Below are 22672 nucleotides of genomic sequence, written 5' to 3' on the forward strand. Positions count from 1 at the left end.
CACTGCAAGATTGTGGGTCAATAAACACAGTGGCAGAGCAACAAGTCACAATCAAGCAATTCTTAGAAATCAATGAGTCAAGTGGCGCAGGATCAAATACACTGTTGCTTCCGACTGAGGTGACTTCCCCTGCTAGCTGACTCAATACGCAGAGACATCCTCTCAAAGGTTGAGCCAACCCTCAATGCTGGATTGGCCTGCAGGGAACTCTGAAGATTTCTCACTGGACCTCAGCACGATGGGCCTTTTCTGTGGGCACCCTTCTTTTGGGCTCCTCTTAACCGCACTTCAATGCAGCCCTACCTCTCTATCCCTTTGAAGTAAATAATGTTATAAACTTCAAACACGTGGTTCCTCACACTTAACCATAAAACAATCTGACATAACATTTAAGTATTTTTGAATCCCTACATGGGGACAAAGGTTATCTAAAATTCACTATTTGGACTCATTGTTCCAAGTTGTCTTGGGGGAGGGTAGGACTTGGGTCGTGCTAGAGAGTTGGTGCATGCTCTCGCGGTGTAATATTGGTCACATTTCCAGGGCTAGTTTTGGTTCCCAGTCCACACCTGGCCAGCCCTGTGTATGGAGCCCGATTAGGGAAGGCAAGATGGCAGGTCACACTCATGTTTCTTAAATCTGTGGCCTCATCTTAGAGAGCCAACAAGTGCATACTCTGTGCGAGGCTACCCGTTTACTGCACTGTGCATTATATAAAGGGGCAGCAATGGAGGAGAGATTCATACCTGGATGAACTGGTCACGCTTTGCCGGGGGATTTGTCGCTCAGTCTCGAGTGCCTGGTTAGAACGAAAGGAAGAGGCACTGGGATTTTAAACAAAATACTTTTAATTCTACCCCTGTGTTTTGATCAATGGTTGCCCAAAGGCTGCCCACTGGCCCAGTGCTGCATGGAGCATAAGAGCAGGCCGCGGGCGTTGGGCGCATGCTCAGCCAAGGCCCGCAGCAAATGGCTGTCCTGCTACATTTAATGGTAGCGCGAGGGCAGGAAAGCGTGCATCTCTGGCTCCGTCGGATATCGCTGAAGACCTGCCGATATGTAACCACTGCACCCACGTTCATTACCACCTCGCAAAACGTTCCTCTCGTTTCATCTCCACGCAGCCAGACTGTGGGCGTTCAGCGGATCCTCGCTCACAATCCAGGACGCATTTACTGATTATTTTCTGCTGCGCTCTCTTTCAGGAACAGGCTGCCATGCCCTGAAAGGCGCTGCTCACAGATGGCGCTGCCATGTACGCCTCCTGGCAGCTTCGCAGCGCCAGGCCATCATGTTCCAAGTGTGGGCAGAACGCCACGAAACTTTGAAAAGGCATTTTATTGGCTTTACTTTACGGAGGTCGCAAACCAAGAAGGGGGTGTGTGGGGGTGTGGAGGTGAGGGCGTTGTCGCATACTCCGACAGCACAGAGATGAGCCACTCCCGGTTTCTGCAACCTCCTTGCGGTCCAGGTATCAACTCTGCTTTAGCTTTCATACTTCAAAACATTAACCCAGGTCATAATTGAGATGGCCTTTCTTTAAGACCACCAAAACCTCATCATGTTAAGTACTCATACTTACCAAAATCCTTATGGGAAAACTTCCAACAATGGCCTAGATATTCGCTACACTGTAGCAGCAGTGAAATGAAAAAATCAACTTCTCTATTAAGTGTATTTAACCCACCCGTGTCCTCGTTCACAAATGTTTAAAGGAATCTGAAACTGCAAGGCAGGGCTCACAGTTGCAAATGGCAATTCATTCCTTTTGTGACAGACAGTTTTGAGTATTACCCAAGTGGGAGGTTTTTGATCAAATGTGATGCTAATTGTGCATTTGAAAGAACATTAATTCAGTAACAGTGGTCAAAACTACTAGTCCCATGGTGAATTAACTTATCAAACTGGCCCATATGGGCCAGAAAAGTGTGTCCACACTAGCATTTTGTGGTTTTGGTTCGGGCATTGCCCTATAGGCCAGCCGAGCCTGGCACAGCCAACCATTCCTACCCAATTACCACAGCCTAATTCCTACCCTTGCAAGGGGAGCAAGTGGAACAAAGAGTACCAGAACCTCGATATGAGGCGGAAAGCTCTTACTCTTCAGTTTACAGCTTCAAAAACAAGTTAGGACCAACACAACTAAATGCTGTTGCATAAAGAAAGGTTACATATAAACTAAAAGGGTAACCAAAGCATCTTTCCTTAAAGAGGATTCACAGTTAATGCAGTGTAAAGGATCAGCGTGTGGCATCCTTGTAGAAGGGATGTGACCTAGCAGTTCATGCTGGACTGCACCTTTTGGGGTAGGACCAAACCTGATTTGCATATGGTCTTTCCCCTTTCTGTAATGGCTTGGCAGGTGAAGAACAATGGTCTGGAGGGTTGCCCAGAGCAATGCCAGTAGTTAAGATTAATTCCAAACCTTCCAGCAATCACCTCTGTTTTTGCTTCATCCTTGTAGATCCAAGGCAGACATATGCCTTTGGAAAGATACGTATTTGGCCAGAACCCTAGTGGAAAAAGTATGAAGCCAGAAAAACCAATTCCATGAATTTCCACTAACAATCCACCTTGCAACGCTTGCTTTAGCAGTCTTCTTCTGAAGAGAAAGCCCTCCAAAAGGTCTTCCAGACCTCAATGGATTTGCTCTTTCCATGTAAAACTGGGGCACCTGAGAATCATCAAAAATACTTTAAAGTTATTCCTACTAAGATTATGCAGATTGCTCTAAGTATCAAATCACAAATAATTCGCTATAGGAAAAGATGTAAAACTAGCAATACCAAAGTAGTACAAAAAGAAAGTGCGAGTGTGTGAGAGCAAGAGGGAGAGGAGGATATGCTCCGGTGTTGGGATTACTAGGGAAGGGACGAGCAAGGTTCTGTGAGGATGCCATATAGTCTTCTGTGGAAACTTCAACCCAGTATGGACCTTATAGAATGAATTTTCTGAGTTGGCAAAGGAACAGCTTTTGCTTAGTTGACTACCTTTTTCTGCTATAGGATCTTTTGGAAATGGCTGATTTGATAAGAAATGTTTTAGAGGTGGTGAAGGGCAAGCAAAAATGTCAGAATCAGGAACCCGGAGGAGGATCCAGACTATTGTATGCTTGACTTGTACAACAAAAGAGTCCAAATACTGCCCCACATCCATATTGCTAAGGATTAAGATGGTTACCCTGTTCATTCACTCCTCTGAATTGAATAACCTCAGCCCTTTAAGATAAGTAGCAATTACCCTGGAGATAGATGGGGATGCAGAAGTTACTCAAACATCAATAATCAAAATGACTCAGTTGGTAAAAAGGATAACTTATTTTCAATTTTCTGAAACGCAACACAAGGAACATCAACAGATTCGCTTGATCCTCTTACTCAAAGTTAATAAAAAAAATGGCATATATATCAAAAACTCATCATTGACGTTGACCTACGTCACTACCAATGTCATCCTACGTGACAAACTACAAAACCTACTAACAACCAAGATAGGCTCCGAGTGAATATCGAAGTATACGATCCATACTAGTATGGGATAAGTGGAAGTGATAGGTTTCTTCACATCAGGTGGGGCAACTAAGCCCTACCTTCAAAATAGTCAAAATGAGCGTCACTACATGCACGACATCCCATTGGCTACACAAACTATAGGACTCTTCATTACGTGGTCCTCCACAATTGGTTGGCATGGTAACCTTTGTCAGTATTTTTCCCCCTACGTGTAGCAGCACACAGATTGGACCTCCTGGTGCTGGTGAGCTCGTCTTAGCCCCAGCATCCCACCAATTAGCATATCAATCTACCATCACCTCAATGGTCAGTGTAGTCAATTAGGCTTTGAAGATCGTCCTTCTCCCTCTCCAACCGCCAGCTCCACGCTCCTCGTATTCCATACCCCTCACGTTCCTATTCTGGAACTCTTCATCATCGATGTCAGCTCTATCTGTATCTCTATATGATACTAGACATCCCTCTTCTTCCACAAGACCTTCCTCACTCGACAAAGTCCATCAAGCAAACCGGTCTCCGATAGCTTCTTCCAACCCGAGAAGTTGAGGCCAGCACCACACTCGGGATATGTGATGAATTTGATAAGGATGAACTTGAACTCTGACTCACAATATTTCTATCTCCACCCAGATCATCATTACTCTTATCATTATCACCCCTAGGCATGAACATCACCCGACCATTATTCCACACTCTGCCATCACACTTTCTCGCCGCATGCCTGAACATTTCAATCACAAATAGGATTTGACCACTTACTACCATCCACCCTAAGTGCCTATGGTAGCCTAAGCCTCACATAGCAACCCACATATGCAATCCTACTGGCTCTGAACCTTCTGTTATGCCATAATTTGTTAGTGAATTGTCTCTTCCTGACCTTTGCTTCTGTATCACAAAATGACACTTCCATACCTAACACTGCATTCATCCATCCTGGAAACAGTTTTGTTAGCTCTCCTGCCTCTACTCAACTCAAAGGTGACACTCCTGACATACTATGCGGGGTAAACCTATGTGCCACCACAGCCATCCTCACCACCTCCTTCCAATCCTTGCCATTCGACCAAGCCCACCTAATTTCTTCCTTCAATACCTTTCAACAATACCATTCGTCTGGGGATGATCAATAGCACTAGTTAAATGTGTACTGGACTTCCCTTTTAAATATTCCTCCATCTCCTTGGACTTAAACTGGGAGCCATTATCAGACAAAATCACCTCAAGATATCCCTCTTCCAAAAATTCAATAATACCTCTAGTCGAACCACTTGACATCTTGACCTCAGCCCATCTTGTTAACATATCAATTACCACCACACAAAAAGTCTGGTAACCCTCACTCCACACAGGACCTAAAATATCTATAGCTAATTTCTTCCAAGGTCTCTCGGGTACATCTGTCACAACCATTGGATACCACACAGCCTTCGTTACACTTGTTGCAAAGATACAATTCCTGACGCTCCTTTCAATTTGTAGATCGCAACCAGGCCACCAATATGCGTTTCTTATTCTGTTCTCGGTCTTGGAGATGCCTTGATGTCCTAACAGTATAATTCTCTCTCTGATAGCCTCAGGTGGAATCGATTTGTCTCCACTCAACAGGTAATTATCCTGGCTACTCAATTCATGCCTGACACTCCAAAACCCTTCAGCTCCAACTTCTTGGACCTTGTCATTTGGAACCATTCTTTTGTTGAGGTTTTCCATAAACAATATTTTGGCATCCTTTCTCATCTCCCTGCCCATTCCTGTCTGGAAATGGCAGCATTCTGCAGGGCGCATATCATTTCTTGTTAACCTACTTCTTCACCCTCTTCCTGAAGATTCGTCATCCTTGAAAGACAATCCACAGCATAATTCTTCACACCAGGTATATACTTCATTTCAAGATCAAATTCCTGCATCTTGGAAACCCATTGCTTTATTCTTCCTGATACTTTGTCTAGCCCTTTGGTCATGAACACTTCCACCAGTGGTTTGTGGTCAGTGTGCAATTCAAATCTTGTTCCCCATACAAAGCTTCTGAATTTGTTAACTGCCAAAATAATAGCCAGCGCCTCCTTCTCAATGGTAGCATATGCCTTCTCGCCCCTTTTAGCAGCCAAGAAGCAAATATTATATACTCTTTTCCTTCATGTACTTGTGTCAACACTGCCCCAGACCAACATTGCTTTTATCAGTCGTGATCATCATGTGTAGTCCTCGCACATAGTTTCTCAGTGCAGTGCTGCTCCTAAAGCACTCTCGATCTACTTTAATTCTTCCTCACAAGCATCACTCCATTCAAACTTCTGGCTCATTTTCGTCAAATCCCTTAGCGTCGCTGTATGATCTGAGAATCTTCGCATATACTTTGAATAATATTCAACCATGCCCAAAAAAGTCTCACTTGCTCTCTGTTGATTGGAGTGGTCAACTCCTCTATAGCAGACATCAATTCAGGTCTGGGTGCAATACCATCCTTTGATATGACATGTCCCAAATATTCAATTTTTTTCCTATTGATCTTTGATTTCTCTTTGCTCAGTGTCATACCCAAATCATAGAAATTTCTTAAAACCTTCTCTAGCCTTATATTGTGCTCTTCCTCCGTATCTGCATCTATCAGTATATCATCTTGAAAAAAATGACACCTTTATCCCCATCAAATTATACGATGCATCATTTTCTGAAATACTGAGGCTGCCAAAATGAGTACAAAAGGTATCCTCCGGTACTGGTACAACCCTTCTGGTGTGATAAATGCGGTCAGATGTCTTGAATCCTTATGTAATTGAACCTGATGGTAGGCAGAGGTAAGATCCAATGTCGAGAATACTTTAGCCGATCCCATAGATAAAAGCAGTTCTTGAATATTGGGTAATGGGTGTCTATACAGAATAATGCATTTGTTCAACTCCCTTCGATCAATACACACCCTCACTTTTCCAGAACTTTTCCTCACGATTACAAGAGGCGAGGCACATTCTGGGGCATCAATTTTCTCTATGATCCTTGTTCTTCTAACTTTCTCAACTCCTTTTTTACCTCCTCTCTCATGGAACACCTCAACTTCTGAGCAACTGGTTTGCACCCTTCCTTGAGTTTGATGCAGTGTGTTATACCTTTAACATACCCAATCCCATCTCTAAATACTACTGTCTTATCTTCCTTACATCATTTTCAGTTGACTCCACAGCATATATTGATTCTTCTGCACTGGCATCCAGTCGTACTTTGAGCCATGCCTGATGCGTCCAAGTGAGCAAAGGCAATACGCCTTTCTTTGAGACATACTTTAGCTACAGCCGTCCCATCTTTGAACCCTATCGTGGCCTTAAACCAACCTATGATAACAATCTTCACGCCTCCATAGGCTCCCGGATTGAGGTCAGCTTCATTCAACCACATAGGACCTATTTCCTTCAACAATGCTTCTGGTAATAATGTACATTTTGTTCCAGAGTCTGTCCTCATTCTAATCAAGTTTCCATTCACCATGATAATGGTCTTCAGACTTTCCAATTCTACTTTATCTTTGTCACAAATTGCAAAAACACATTTGTCTCCTTCATTTCCAATCCAATTCATGCTGCTCCTTCAAGTTCTGCAGCATTTAGCCAGGTGACCTCTATCATTGCAATTTCTACATATTATGTGTAGAGCAGGACAGTCGGGACTGCTGGCCCAATGTGATGGACTGTGCCATCTGAAGCATGCTCTGCTCCGACCTATGCCTCTTTAGCTACTTTGAGGTCAACAACTTCCCATGAAACGTCCACGATTGTATCCACGACTTCGCACTTCTCCATTATATCTGGATGGGCCCGGAACTCTGGTATCTTCTTTCCTTCTCATATTGGGATTGTTGTGATTCTTTACATTCATTACTTTGTCAGACTGTGTAGGTTGCAGCATGTTAACACTTGGTTCTGCTTTTATCGAACTATCTTTCACTCTGCCTTCTAATATCTTGACACAATTTTCCATGTGTTCCACCTCTTTGGCAATTTGCAGAACCACATCTAGTGGGTCATCTTCAGCCCATAGTTTCTCACGAACTTCGGTACTGCTGCATTCTAACAAACTGATCCCTCAATCTTTCCTCTAGTTGCTGACCAAACTTGCAATGTCTTGCTAATTTTCTGAGAACTGTTATGTATTGTTCAACACTCTCTCCGGTTTCCTGCAATCTCTTCCCAAATCTGTATCTTTCCAAAACAGTGCTCAGTTTCTTTTCATAATGCTTGCTCATTTTCATTATACATTTTTCGTACTCGTTCATATCACCACATTCTGCTGCTGCCAGATCTGGTAAGTCTTCATATTTCTACTGACCAGCTGGGCCTAAACAGTGCAAGAACAGTGATTTCTTCCTCTCCACACTGTAATTTGCGCCACACACAACACTAGCATAATGTTCAAAAGATTTCAGCCATCTTTTCCAGGGTAAAATTGGCTCACCAACTTCTTGTAGGAACATAGCCGGTGGCAGGACATTGTGCATCGACATGTTTACGTTTCTGTCAGCGTCTCCTGCTCCACCCAATTCAATTGTTGCAACTGATAGCTACTTTGCTCAAGGTGGTGTTGTGCTTTGCTTTAAAGTATTGCTTCTTTGTATCTCTCTTTGTAGTTCGCCATATACCTAATATATACATTTTATAAATATAGTTGTTCACTGTCCTTTCAAAAATAGAATTTTTTTTTTATATTGAGACGAGGAGGAGGCGGATTGCCATGCGTTCAATCCATTGTGCTTGACTTCCTGCAGTTCGGGAAGCTACTTGTTCCTCCATTTACGTTGAGCAAGGGTGCCGTGTGTCTGTTGTCATGGCAACCGTAATACCCCCAAGATGGCCGCCATGCATGGACATGCACATAGGTGCCTTTCTCTAATGTGTCAGTAACGTCAATGCAATGCTGCAGGGTTCGTATGATGCAGCTGCCATTTGAGCACTTTTGCCTGGACTTTTTTACTATTATTTTCTATAAATGGCAACCAGACTCCTCAACAACACACCTGTTAGTCGATGAGCAAGCTCCAGCTCCTCTGCCGGCAGCTGTGGACCACGCAATCAGCAGGATTCCTTCTTCCGTGGGCTCAGCTGGATCCTCGTCATCATGTGAAGTAAGCTTTTACGCAGGAGTATCTATATATATATATATATTTTAATTATGTATTATGTTACATATTAGGGGATATGAACGGAGCAGCGGAGAGAAGCGTCCTTCTCCCTCTCCAACCGCCAGCTCCATTCTCCTCGTATTCCACACCCCTCACGTTCCTATTCTGGAACTCTTCATCATGGATGTCATCTGTATCTATACAATACTACACATCAATCTATCATCACCCTAATGGTCAGTGTAGTCAATTAGTCTTTGAAGCTCGCCGTTGTTTGATCTGTACTGTAGAGAATCGGGGAGTGAAGGCACGCTCTGCCCTCATGTGTAGGTCTGAGCATCTTGCTCGTCCAACTTAATCCTTCCCCTGACTATAGATCATGACTTCAAGGCTTTACTGTTTTAAAAATACTATTTTTTAATAGACCTCAGACGTCCTCTGTGTTTTGTTAATGCCTTTCGAACAGGAGCCGTTTTTTCACACGATTCTGTATTCAATGTCAGCTTAATCCAACCTGAAAAGACTTGATTCTTAGTTTGACTTCATAGCTCATCCAGCCTTGTTTGTTTGAGATTCACTTTTAATTAATGTGTTCGCTTACTGCACCATACTACAAATTAGGCCTTCCATTTTTAGTCCAATTCAACTATAAAACACAGTGGAAACATCCATCCTTTACTCCTTATGCATTTATGTATACATTGGCGCATGCTGCAATCTATTCACCATAAAGCTAGCCTCAAGAATACTTTGTCTGCTTGCGTTTCTTTTGCATCTGTACACGTGTAAACTGAATTTCTTCATCCATTTTATGGCATAAGCTTCTTCACTTTGATCCTAAGATGTCACTTATCCTTGATGCCTTATATAATATCTGCATTCTCTGGTTCCTGCATCTCTTCTAGGCACGTCAGCTCAGGTCTGAATGACATCACCATTCGCCTTGCCCATTTACTTGCGCTGCTTCTTCCGGCATTTCATTCAAACAGCCATCATATTTCCTTGTATGCAGGTACGGTTTTCTCAATGGGAACGTTACTTCTAGGATTCCTTTTGGCCTTTGTCGTTTTAACTGTTCTACATTTGTGTCATACTCTGGTTTTCAACATTCAGGTAATATTGGTGAAGTGGTTGAGGTGGGGTACTTGGCTCCTCCTCTACACTTCCATATCAAATAATGAAGAAGACTGGATGTTGCCATCAGGGATTTGGTTTGATCCTCCACAATGGTTGTATAAGAACACCTCTTCCTGGTACATTTACATTAGCATAATCCTGAGATGGGCGTGTAGAAGCAGCTTACCAAATACTAGTTCAACTGATCTCCAGTACCTCTAATAAAGAGCATGTCAGAGTTGGAGATGCAGAACCCCGTCCCCCAATATGATGAGACTGATATGTTTGTGATATTTCTTCTCTGTGAAAGATAGTGAGCTAAAGACTCTGGGTAAGGCTCTTGTAACCAGGACTCGTCTGGCAAAGAGTCTCCTAGGACCCCCCCTTGTCATTTGTATATTTCAACTAACTTTGGGTCTCACCCTAAGTTACAAGGGTAATCCAGACGTGGACCCCTTCCTCACTATTCTTAGAGAGGCACAGCTACACCCTACTGATTAGGTTAAACCAGACCGAAACACGTGTCTGGGGTTGCTGTTGGTACTCTTGTTCGGGGGAGAATTGCCTAGCATTTCGGTGCTGGACTGCCCCAGGGCAGGACAAAGACTGATGTTTGGGATATTTTTTCTCTGTGAAAGATAGTGAGCTAGAGACTCTGGGTAAAGCTCTTGTAACCAGGACTCTCGTCTGGCAGCGTCTCTCAGGACCCCCCCCTTGTTATTTGAACTCCGTCCCCATGGCATTTAACAGCTGACCAGGGGATTTAAGTAACTTTAAGCATCAAAATCATCTGCATCAGATAATTATTGCATCACCTCTTGATAGCCCTACAGATAAGGGGTGCATCAGCGACTTTTACTCATAAAAAATAAGCAAACACTCAAAAAAATAGGGAGTACAAATACGGCCAACAAAAAATTGGAAAAAGACACCCAGAACTGTGTGCCCCTGCTTTCACCTACTCCACTCCATAGATATGTTTGGACCTCTAGTGCACATAATACGACAGGAAGAAACCACTATTACAGCCTGATCAGAAGTAGTAAACCTCTGGGCCTCATTACAAGTATGCCGATAAATCCCTGGTGTTACTGTGATGCCGGTCCCACCGTTTCAAGCATGCTGCAGCACCAGATTCGATTACGGTTTGTCGGCGGCACGCATTCCGGCATGCCTTGAAACAGTGACACCACAGCATCACGGTAACACTGTGGAAAAGGCCATATGCCAGCTGCACAGTCACCCAGGGTCCCAGTGCCCCCGTTTCTGGCATGACCATGCTGGACTTGGCAGCACTGCAAATACTGTTGAACCGGGACAGCCGACCCAGCCCTTTACAACAAGGTAGCAATACTATGAGATGAATGGGGATGCAGAAGATACTCAAACATCAATAATCTAAACGAATCAGGAAGTTGGCAAAAGGTTGACTGTTTAAATGTCAATTATCTAAAAGAGGCAGTACAATGGACATCAACGAAACGTCTCATAGCATGGTCTCAATCCTTTTCATAAAAAATTTAACTTTTATAACAAAAACTCGTCATAACTGACGTTAGCCTATGTATTTGCTAAGGTCATCCTAGGTGGCAAACTACAAAAACCTAGTGGCAAATCTAATAGGCTTAAAGGAACACCTAAGTATACGTTCCATAATAGTCTAAGAAAGTGATAGGCTCTTCAACATCAGGTGGGACTACTAAGCCCTCCCCTCAAACAGGTCACTATGAATGGCACTAAATAAACAACATCCTATTGGCTAAACAAACTGTAGGACCTGTAATTATGCAGCTCCCTATAATTGGTTGGCACTCTACATCCGTCATTACTTTTCCAGCCACGTTAGCAGCACGCAGGCTGGACTTCCAGGTGCTGGTGAGCTTGATATAACCATAGTTTTTCACCAATTAGCATATTATCCATCATCACCTCAGTGGTCTGCACGTCAATTAAGCCTTTGAACTTGGCCTAGGAAATGTGCGTTGCTCTGGAGAATACAGACAGGGGAGTAGAGGAACGCTCTGCCTCCGTGCGTAGGTGTGGTTTGTCATGTTTGTCCAGCTTCATCCCTTCATGTGACTGAAGACCACAAAATTGAGCTCTGGTGCATTTAAAATGCTATTTAATGAACCTCTGATTTCTTCGTTGTTTTCGTCCATGTCTTCTGAACAGAAGTTTCATTCTTTCACATGACTGAAACCAATGTCTGTTCATCCCAGCCCTGAGCGGCCTTGGCTTCTTGGTCGTCATCCAGACTCGCCCTTCTGAGATTCAATTCTGTAATTCAATTGCTTTTCAACTGCAACACACTGGAATGGCCTTTTTCTGGTCCAGCTCTGCTATAACACATATTGGAAACATCCATTCGTCACTTACTTCTATAAATGTATAAGTTGGCGCTTGCCGCAATCTATTCACTACATAGCTAGCCTCAAGAATACTTTGTATGCTTGCGTTTCTTTGCATCTGTACATGTGTAAAATAACTGGATATCGTCATCGTTGCTGTAGCATAAGCCTCTTCATCTCGAGCCCAAGATGTCACTTATCCTTGATACTTCCTGAATGCCTTATAGAATCTCTACATTCTCTTTACACTGCATCTCCTCTATGCACGTCAGTCTGGCTTCGGGCAACGTCACCAATCTGCTCTTTCATCCATTTGTCCTGTTTTTTCTGGAATTTCATTCAACTTGGTGATTGGACACGTGGCAAAGGGATACATGCGTTACTAGGATTAACAATGGTAGCTGAGTGAAAAACATGCATCTGTAATAAAATCTGCAGACTCAATCTCTTACCGTTCGAGGCAGCAGATATCTGTGTATGCACAGGCACATCCTCTGACAGCGATGGAGGCTGAGCAGGCACCCCAAGGGGCGCCAGACGTGGAAGGCAGTCAACTCCACCCACCATCACGCAGGACACAGCAGCACCCACTGTGGCCGTCACTGCTGCCTCCACCACCCAGGCAGCTCCTGCAGCCCCTGCCATGGCGCAATTGCCTACAAGGGCGACGGCAGGACGACAGCCATTTCCCCCACCCCAACAGCCACCATCATATGCGCCCGACACCAGCGATGAAGAAGCTGCAGGGGAATACTGCACCTGACGCACATGTTATGTAACATGGCACAGGCCAGGACGATCTTGCCACTTTCACGGGCCTGTACATCAGGGCACCCCCCAGATCTACTTAGGCAGCAGAAACTTGCCTTCAAGAGTCCAAATGTTTGCCCAATGGCATACCTTGTCCGGATGTGGGTCCGGATGTGGGCACGGTTGTAAGCATGCTCATGCTGATTTTGTGGGTGCCTGACAAGGGTCATGAGCCATGGCAGCAAGGGTTATCCGGAATCACCTACATGGGAGGGACTCAATGGGGGCACAGTCATTGTGGTGGTAGTGACAATGCAGCCATGCTTGCATGTGGGTCTGTCACATTGGATTGCTGCAAGATATGGCGAATGCCACATATGACCATAGTTCTTTGTGTATTGTATTGCATGGGGGGGTGGGTTGCGCCCACATTCCCCACACCATATGATACCCACCTTGGCCCTTATGCAGACACAGGCTTCCACATTGTTTATGGTGTGTCTATGATGTTTATTTGCGTTTGCATGTTATACATCGGTCATCTCTCCCATTCGTTATTCTGTGTTCCTTTATTGTTCAGATTCATGTTACATGCATATGGGTATGTGCGCTTGTGACAGGCAAGTCACCTGGCTTCATGCTGTCGGAGGTTGGTCAAATTTGTCTGACATCGCTGTGACGCAGGCGGTGGGGGATGTGCAGTGTGTAAATGCTGCGGTAGGTGGCATGGGGCAATGAATTCTGGTACTCTTAGTGCATGTGATGTGCCTGTCCAGCGGTGCACAAATTGTGATGGTGTGTCCTGCCATTTGCCCATGCTCCACATGCCCTCCCACTCATGAATGCAATCTGTGTAAATACTGTTGCATAACACACATGCACTGGTGACAGTGGACAACACCCCCCTCCCTCCACAGTGCAAATGCTATGCGTAGATACTTTTACTCACCAAACAGCAAGATCCACTCCCCGCTGTATCGTACCATGTACTCTGGGAGTGTGGAGTTAGGGAGCATCATGGAGTTGTGCGTGGATCCAGGGAAACGTGCACTGCAGTGGGTTATTAGGATGTCTGCATCACACACACCCTGGACGTTCAATGAGTGGTACATTTTCTGGTTGCAGTAGCAATTGGCATGTAGCCTTGGCATGTTTGACCACCAGCTCAACGTGCGTGCAGTCCAGCGCGCCCATCACATTCGGCATGCCTGCCAGGGCATGAAAGCCTATTTTTGTGGCATTAAACTGGGCTGGTTTTCTGGATAGGGCAATGTGGTCAGACACGTGATGCAGGAGGGCATCCAGGACCTAGACAAGCACCTTTGAAAAACAGGGCTGGGCTATCCCGTGCAGCTCTCCCACAGTGTGTTCATAGGTCCCGGTGGCCAGGAAATTCAGCACAGATGCTACCTTGAGCAAGGGTGATATGGCGGCCCAGATGCCAATTAGGCTCCGGATGTCATCCTGGATTAGGTGGACTATGATGGTTATGGTCTCCGTGTCCAGCCGATACTGGGTGTGTATCTGTGGGTCAGTGAGGTTCCAGGGTGTGGCCCTTATGCAGGGTATGGGTGGCTGCCTGTGGGGTGCTACTGCAGGCCATTGTTCATCTGCATGGCCATCATCCTCCTCTTCCAGTCTGCCTCTTCCAATTCCAGCTCATATTGAATCCCTGTATGCAGGGCCCCCAGCCCCATGACTGCTACTGCAGCTGCCAGCATGGTTGTGTTGGAAGGGATGTGGGTGTGGTCCTTTTGAGCCTTTACAGTGCTCATGGTGTGCAGCTGGGCTGATTATGGCCTGTTGCTGCACACCTGAGACTGCTCAAGGCTTGCTCCGCAATGCTGGTGTTTCCGGCATGGTTTTCACAGTGGCACTGGGATTTTTATGCTCGTGTTTCCGTGTTGACGGAAGTCTGACTGATGCAGTACTACCGTCGTGCCAGTGTTTCCGGCACAGCCTTCAGGAGCTGCCGTTGTTGCCGCTCACAGTGCTGCCGGCAATGGTAGTACCGTGAGTGATGTTTGCGGGTATGTAGTTTCCGGCATCGCGGGTAGTAGCGACCGACACCATTATTTCCAGACCGACCTACTTGTAAGGAGGTCCTCTATCTTTTAATGCACATGAATATTTGAGTGCAACTATACAATTACAAAGATATTTCAGTTTCCCTTTTAAAACACATTTCTGCTCCCATTGGGGATTGGATTTACATTTTTACTCCCTAAAAATCATTTTACTCCCAACTTTAAAAAACAGGAAGTAAAATACTCCCAAATCATATCTGGAGCACAGCCTCTCAACACAGACCAGTTGCTCTAACACTTGTCTTAAGGTCTGCAGGTTCCAGGAAGGCTCAAGTTACAGATGGGACATTTCCCTGGGGCCCTGGAACCAGAGGTATATTGAGTCTCTTTCCTGACCACAAAGTGAACGCCTGTGCCTCAGCAAGGACTATGTGTGGGTAAGGACTGTCGACGAACCCAGTGCAGATAACTAAAACGAGCACCTCACCATCCCCTCACTTGTTTCATCAGGCTGGGATCGTTTGATCTTTTCCAGAAGTCTCGTGTGTGTCTGGCACCAATCGCTTCAGGTTCTTGGGAAGCGCTGGACTCCATACCCATCGCCCTTGCCACGCCAACAAGGACACATGTTTGAGGAACCTACAGGACACCAGGATGTCCAGAACCTGTTTGGATTGGTGCAGAAGAATGAATTCTCCCTCTGCAGTAGATGGACTAGGGTGAAAAGATCATCCAATTTCGAAAAGAACATCTGTAAAGGAACCAAGAGCTTTCACACCAGAAGGTTCTTACTTGCGCGAGTGTCGGGGCAATTCTCACCTGGATGGGAAATTGCAGGCCTCTGAGTGTGGGTAGCAAGCTTCATACTCAAGGTACAGACAGCTTTGATACCACGGCCGGTATCAAACTCCTGCTCCTACCTGCATCCAACTGCTTGCAAGCAGTGACTAAATAGATGGTAGCCTGTAGAACTGGAACTTTATAAAACATTAATCTAATGTAACCAGAGCCATATCTCTAGGTACCTTGCTGAAAAACCTGTACAACCCACACACAAATTTACCAAGTGAAGATTTACAAAGCTCAATGTGCAGACTCGGTGCAAATCAGGCATTGAACTGGTTGTGATGGCATGCACAAACGAAGACAGCTGCAGATCGAATAACCAGCAATAGTGTAATTTGGTCTATCAGAGTGGCACTAGTGGAATGCCCCAGACAAAAAGGATTGATGCAGAGATGATTTATCAAACTGGCTAGTAGGTGCAAAACAAGGCTGAGGGGATGGCAGTTGGTGACATCCTATTTAATGAGGTGGGAGAGCACAATAGGGTGCAGCACGCAGGGCCCAAATAAAGACATATAAAGCTACATCACACATTTATATAGGATTCTAGACCAGTCACGGTACCACACACAACTCAAAACCACCTGCTGCTGAATGCTCAAGCTACCTAGCATCAGTTGGGTACTCAATAGTGTTCCCCCAAATGACTATTTCAGCCAATGATGGAATGCCAAGCTATTAAAGAAGATAACTGGTGTGTTAAACTGTTAATCAGAATTAACAGCTTCCAAAACCTCCCAAAATATGCTTAAAGTATAAAACATGAGTTTGACCTTTAAAAGCAACCTCTGGCGAGGAAACTAAAAAAACAGTACTAGAAAATGGTGTGTGAAGTAGGAAGGCCCCTGCCATATGGGGGACTATAAGACATTACCAACTAGGCATTTGTTGACATCTGGAGAGTTCCAACTACAGCACACTTCCAGTATCATGTGGCCATCAGTGAATGCTTTAAAGATGGGTATAGAGGACCTCTTGGGAAAAGTGCAAGTGTGGTCAGTGAGAAATCACACTGTGGCAACACACATGGCAGGCTGCGAAAGGACTGAAGTATAACTGGCCCTTGCAGGCTGTGCTTCTGAAGCTCAGCCAGGAAAACCTTTCCCTTAATTTGCAAACCCTGTGAAGGTAATCTTAAACTAACCAGATCACTAATATTCAGAGAACAACAAGTCTATAATCTCTGCAATCATTATAAACCAATCTTGTCCTAATTTGTGGGTGTCTAACTAGTGCCCCATTTACCTTAAAAATCATAGGGGCTGAGGCCACCAGGGGGCGCAGGCAAAATGGCTGCCTGAACTTCAAGCTCCCCGTAGGACTCCAGGAAACGAGCTCAAAAGCATGCCTTAAGTACTTATTAGCCCCATTTGCCAGCATAATCTAAGAAGGGGAACCGACGAGGAACACTTGGAAGCTGGTCCGGACCATGGAGAACATCCTCGCAGAAGCTCCGCGCCGGGAGCTGCGTGTCTCCAGGCTGCGCCCAGGGAGGAGGAACAGTGCCGAACACGCGACTGAGGAGCCGGGCGGCCTGTGAAGATCCTCACCAGCGGCTGGTGACCCTCCCCCCTTACCGCAGGAGACGAGCGGCACACGGCCGCCACCATCAGGGGCACACAGCGGAAGGATCACGCAGAGCACACCTTGGGGCACTCGGCGGCCCTGCTCTCCCGTCAACGGCTTGGGGTTCACGGCCCTCCACCTTCCCCAAGCACCCCAAGGGATGCTCTGTGCCAGGAGCGGTGTGCTACCTAACCCCGCTGAGAGAGAGAAGCCAGGCTCCCTACCCACGCACGCCAGCACCCGACACCATCGTGGGCTCGAGCGGGCCCCGGGAAGTTCGACGGCTGCTTGCGTTCCGCCTCCCCGCCACACGGGAGGAGCGGTGCATGACCGCCATTGTGGGGAGCGCTGCGTGAGCAGCGGCGTGCAAGACACGGCTCGGGGCACCTGGGGAGCTGTGCCCCCCCCCCGCCAGATTCACCACCGCAGATACGACCTGGCCTGGGCTGACGCAGGAGCACGCCCGTGCCCTACTTCAGTGGCCCACACCCCTGCATTCTACCACCGCCACAAGGTTGTCAGGGACCCTCCCTGCTTAACCCCCCTGGGTGGACCGACTACCGGCGGAGAAGCCCACGAAAACATCTGCCATTGTTGGACCCTCAGGAGGGCGTTTCCTCACTTGGCTCTGCAGCCTCAGACCTACATAGCGCGGCAAACTCACATTGGACCGCCTGCCCACCAGTTCACCCTGCTTCACGCCGCGGGCGCAGCCCTATCCTGCTGTTGAGTAGAAGCCGCCTCTGGTGAAAAACAGGTGAGAAAGAGTGCCACCCCCCAGGGGGCTCTCTTAAGGCCCCCAGCATCTACCTGCAACCAAAACAGACACTGGGGTCCGCCATACCGAGAAGGCATAGGGCGCCATACCAGGCACGACCCACCCCTGGAAACGACACTGCCATCCGAGGCCTCCCCGGACCACCCGGGAGGACCACCAGTGTGGGCCAGAGAACCCTGGCGACCTAGGACCGGGCAGAGGGAGACTGCATTCCTGGCGATATTAAAGGGGTGCCCCACAAACTCGGAACTCGGACACGTACATACAGCCCCACCACCTGAAAATAACCCCAAGGACTTGGCACACACAGCGAGCCTAGCGACTCAGGACCCCAGGACCTTCCCAGAAGATACCCCACGAGGTCCCTGCAACCCGAGGCGATCGACACCCCATGAGCTGGAGAGAAACTCTTGTGAAATACCAGTTTACCCCAGGACACCGCAAAATGGAGACTGGCCCTACCACCGCACAGCCCCCAGACATGAACGTCATGCAGTGTAATATCCAAATGATCCTTGAGGAGATCAGAGGCATGAGGACGGACATGGGGGCTAAACTGGCTGACCTCACGGCCAAGGTCTCTATGCTAGAGGACAGAATGGAAGGGGTCGAATGCAATCAGGCATCAACGGACCTCCTTGAAACGCAAATGGAAGCTAGATTACAGGAACTGCAATGCCATGAAGATCTCAGTCTCAAGGTCGACGACATGGAAAATCGGGAGAGGAGGAACAACTTGCGAATTTTCGGCCTTGAGGAGACGGAGGGAGAGACCCCAGTGGGACTGGAAAGTAAAATCCAAGAAATCATCAGAATTGTCCTGGGGTCAGACTCTGGCGAAACCCTCCTGCTCGACAGGGTCCATCGGGCTGGCAGTGGGGGCAGCGGCCCGCGCTCAGTCCTGGCAAGATTTCATTATTACAAGGACAAAGCTAGGGTGCTGGAGAGGATGAGAACCTTACGTGACATTCAACATGGCAACTCCAGGGTGACGATATACCAGGTTCTCTCTGCCCTCACACTCCAGATGAGAAAAAAGGGCGGTTCTATCACCAGATGGCTACAAGAAAAGGGGGTACGATACCGTTGGGGTCATCCATTCTACCTAGCGTTCGAATGGCAGAGCCAGAGATACCAGCTAGTCACGGAAGCGGACATTCGTAGAGCCACAGAAGATCTAACGGGCGACATTGCGGGACCATCGGGTGACCAGAAAGCAACCAGAGGGGAACACAGCCCTGCCCCTCGAGATCCGGACCTCTCCCAAGGGAAGTTAAAGGTCAAAGGCTCACGCAAATTTCGGAAAACCAGACACCACCCCACAGACCGGGGGGACCCCACATGATCACACAAACGGCAATCAAGGCTTAATTTCCACGACAAGGCCTGATTCATGTCCTTTTGGAGCCCGCAGCGACCTGAAGGACCACGCTGGACGCAACATGTTTTTCCCACGCCTAGTGGGGAGTGCTTTGTTCAACTGACTTAGGTCAGAGTTGAGATGTTGCCCATATAGAGGCTGTTTTTTGGTTCCATAGAAGTTATGTTTGGCGTCTCTACCGAGAAGTGATGGAGGCTTGCGGCCTCGCTCAATGGCACGCCTCGTGAGGGACTAGGTGGGCCGACCATGTGCTTAGGTTTGGGGGTACAATGAGTGGGAGGCACCACCACCGGCTCTCCGCCGCTAATCAGAAAGGGCCGAAACTTAATGGAGAAAGGCATGACAGAAGGCGTCTTACTAAGAAATTCTTTTTCCCTGGGCAGCGACCCTGGTGGTTCGTTGCCAGTTGCAACCCCACCTGGGGAGTCGGCGGCGAACGGCCTACAAAATCGGTAAGGGGGAGGGAGAGGCAGAGAGGGGGGATGGAGATCTTCACGGGTTTAAGGGGGAGGGGGAAAACCAGCTCAAGTCACAGACCCTTGTTTTGCAGGGGGCTCCGAATAGCAGACACATTAAGATGTTTAAAGTGCACAACATGAAAGACGATAATGATTGAAGGGAAGATAGGCACGCTTAACATCAAGGGCCTTAACTCCCAGAATAAGAGGTCCCTTACGAACAATATGTTCCGCAAGCAACATCTAACAGTCCTTTTCCTACAGGAAACGGATTACAGGCAGGGAAGGGAATCGAAAATTAAGGGGAAAGAGATAGGTTGTAACTACTGGGCCTCGCACAGGAGCTCCAAGAAGGAGGGGGTGGGTATTCTTCTGGGCAGGAGGTTCGGTCTCACGGGAGTAGAAACCAAGAGGGGTTTCGGGGGTCGATTCTTAGGTGTCAAGGGATTCTGCGAAGGAGAGCGCATCACCTTGGCCACCCTGTACGCACCCAACTCAGGTCAAGTGCAGTTCCTTACTCAGATCTTTAACGTCATGGGCGAATGGGCAGAGGGGGCCATGATACTGGGCGGGGACTTCAACCTCATAATGGACCCCGTCTAGACTGGTGGTCCACGAAGGGGGGGCACCCAAGGGAACTTCCAAAGATAATCTGGCCCTACAGACCCTCCTGAGGGAACAGTACTGGGTGGACGTCTGGCGCAAAGCACATCCGGGTCAGGGCGGATACACCTTCTCTCCCCCGCATTGCACCTATACCACAATTGACCTCCTGCTAATCTCAGAAGAGGGGCACGGGGTGGTTCAACACTCGAAGGTGGAAGCCATAACGTGGTCAGACCATGAACTACTCATAGCCAACTGGTCATTGCCCGTCTCCCCAAGATCTCCCCGTTGGCGATGTAATGATACGCTTCTCAGGGACCCCGTATTTTGGGATTTCATGAGGCAAGAAATGTTGGCCTACTTTGAGATGAACGACAATGGTGAGACCGACAGGTCCATGGTGTGGGAGGCCGCAAAAGCTACTTTTAGGGGTCTCCTTATAGCAGAGAGCTTGAGGTGTAAGCGGGAAAGGGGCCTAGTCGAGGGTAAGCTCCGCACGGAACTGGATGATCTGCGAGCCAGACTGGGCCTCCAAGGGGTAGACCGAGGGGCTCTTCTGGAGGAGATGCAGGGCAAAAGACAAGAGTTACACACGGTCCTCATAGGGGAAGTGATCAAGAAAATGCGATATACCAAGTAAAGGTATTACGAACGAGGAGACAAGGTAGGGCCCCTTCTGGCACAAAGAGCTCGGGGTTGTAGGGTTGAAAGAGGAGTCGCTCAGCTTAGGGATGGGGAGGGTGGCATTTATGGGGGCCGGGAGGAAATAGAGTGTTTTGCCGACTACTATAGCGAACTTTATTCCAGACAGGCAGGCGAATCACTGGAAGATATTCGCTCCTACCTGGCGGAACACCCTCTGCCTAAGTTGTCCGACGCGGAGCTAGGGGTTCTGGAGGGGGAGATATCGGAGGAGGAGGTGCAGGGTGCTATCAAGAGATTGAAGGCGGGAAAGGCACCTGGGGGAGACGGCTACACGGCTGATTTCTACAAACAGACCCAATCGGTCCAGCTGAAGCCTCTGGCCAAATTGTTTAATCAGATCAGGAACCCAGATTCAATCACACCGACGTTCCTGCAGGCCCTTATCACCGTCATACCTAAACCTGGTAAAGACCAGACAGAGTGTGGATCTTATAGACCCATCTCACTCCTAAACCTAGATGCCAAGATTTTTTGGAGAGCTGCCTTCCTCACCTGATACACCCCAATCAAGCGGGATTTGTCCTAAACAGGCAGGGCCAGGGACGTCATTTGTGGGTCGTCAGAGGTCGCAGCTGCGACCTCTGAGGTCTCCCTTGCGACCTCTTTTTAAAAAAAAAAAAAATAAAAAAAATAAGAACAGGAGTGCCACAAGTTTAACACTTTCAGCACTGAAACTAAATAAGAAAGAATAGGAAACTAAATAATGTGTCTTTCTGGAATTTATACAATTGCTAGACTCATTAAAGGTTTATTTCAGGGACACATCAGGGGGCGAGTCACTGATTTAGTCCGTTCTTAAACGCCGCAACTCAGTCTTTCATCCTTCTGAGGTCGATAAATGAGTACCGACACAGGTTGGATGATATCGGGTGTATATTTTTTCTATATAAAGCGCTTAAGCGTAAGTGCTATATAATAACACATCACTATTATTTGGTCATGGACGTCTGCTTGCTTTCGCAGTAATTTGATAATCTGGGCCTATACACACTGATCTTAACGCTACATATGGCGATCCATTCTTGCATGAAATGTACATCACATTATAGTGATATCGTAACCATATTTTTCGTAGTGTACAATGCTATGTGATGTCACTTCCTGTTTTGTCAACGGGTGAAAGGTCGTGTTCCATCGCTTCCCACGATATCACTTTGGGGTGGGGGCAAATTACATCACTTCCTGTGTACATCATCAGGGGTCAAGGGTTGTGTGATGTCACTTCCGCTACCCCTGGCATTTTGGTGAAATGAGGCCCCTGTGCAGGGCTCCGTTAACATGTGGAAGACACTCCATGTACTTGCCTCAAGGGGGGGTCCGTGATGAGGGTGCACTCCTACTGGCCCTGGACACAGAGAAAGCCTTTGACAGGGTCAGTTGGGCTTTCATGGGGCAGGTTTTCACAACCCTGGGGATGGGCCTGAAATGGCTTGGTTGGATGTCCGCGCTCTACTCCTCTCCCTCCG

The 22672-nt window shown here is 47.2% G+C and overlaps 1 protein-coding gene across 1 annotated transcript in view; it reads right to left on the reverse strand.

Moving 5' to 3' along the window:
* LOC138575296 (unconventional myosin-Vb-like) overlaps window positions 1-22672 on the reverse strand; it is a 1749675-nt gene that overhangs the window by 587372 nt on the left and 1139631 nt on the right. The gene's annotated exons all lie outside the window — the stretch shown is intronic.

This window comes from Ambystoma mexicanum, chromosome 1p (genome assembly GCF_040938575.1).
Source record: "Ambystoma mexicanum isolate Mex_15411 chromosome 1p, UKY_AmexF1_1, whole genome shotgun sequence".
Lineage (NCBI taxonomy): Eukaryota > Metazoa > Chordata > Amphibia > Caudata > Ambystomatidae > Ambystoma > Ambystoma mexicanum.